This window comes from Belonocnema kinseyi, chromosome 1, assembly GCF_010883055.1.
Source record: "Belonocnema kinseyi isolate 2016_QV_RU_SX_M_011 chromosome 1, B_treatae_v1, whole genome shotgun sequence".
Taxonomy (NCBI): domain Eukaryota; kingdom Metazoa; phylum Arthropoda; class Insecta; order Hymenoptera; family Cynipidae; genus Belonocnema; species Belonocnema kinseyi.
This window is the reverse complement of record NC_046657.1, coordinates 147,520,741-147,521,779: the sequence shown is the minus strand read 5'-3', so window position 1 is coordinate 147,521,779 and position 1,039 is coordinate 147,520,741.

The following is a 1,039-nucleotide window of genomic DNA, read 5'->3' as shown; positions in this document are numbered from 1 at the left end:
TTCTCAAATGTGATTTTTTTGGGCCCCAAATTAATTAAAACTTTTAACCCAATACTTCGAAATTTGAAATTCATTAATTTTCATGATATGCATGTCAAATTTTATGGATTAGGAAGATTTATAATTGAGAATTCTTTACTTTTAATCTTCAAAATCATGACAGTTTATATGAATTTTATTTTATCTTGAAAACTAAATAATTTGAAATTCCAAATCTTCAACATTTCAAATCACGGCAGTACTCAGAGTACAGATATTTTTTACATTCTCATCAAAAAAGTTATTACATTTGTGTAAAATTTTACGTCTGGACACGAAATACAGGTTTTTACGTCAGAAATTAAAGATCAAGTTGATTGGCTACTTTGGGTGAAAATTCAAAATGGTACAGAATTTTCATAACTTCTGAGACAATTTTTTTCAAAATTTAAAAATTCCATGTACGGGTATTCGTAATAATTGGAAATTCGAACAATTTACCTCATCGACTTCTTTTGATGAAAAGAATATTACCAGAATTATAGCGTTTTCAACAAATTAAAAAAATACCAAAATGAAAATTGTAAACTAACCAGCGCGAAACTTGAAAAAAAAACTCGAGAGAAGAAAAACGTTGCTTTTTGAGAGCCCTACAATATTATCATAACAACTTTTCAGATTGTTTTGAATAATCGAAAATTCAAATTTTGAAAGAACCAAAAATAATTAAAAATCATAAATTTAATTTAGCGATCAAACTGTGCAAGATGCAGAGAAAAAAAGAGAAATAAAAAACTGTGCACCTTAAAAAGATCCAAAAGTTTTTATCAATTACTTTTTGATACGAAGGGTAGTTTTTGTTTTATTCGTAAAAAAACAACATTAAAAATATAAGATATAAGACAAACGACATAACCAATGAAAAAAATAAATAGATAAAAGCTGTTTACCTTAAAAAAAGCTAATGAATGTGTTATTAATCGAAAATGCTATTAACAATTTTCTGTGTTATTAATGTTACTTATGTCGCAACATTTCGGAAATCTGAACATTTTCTTCG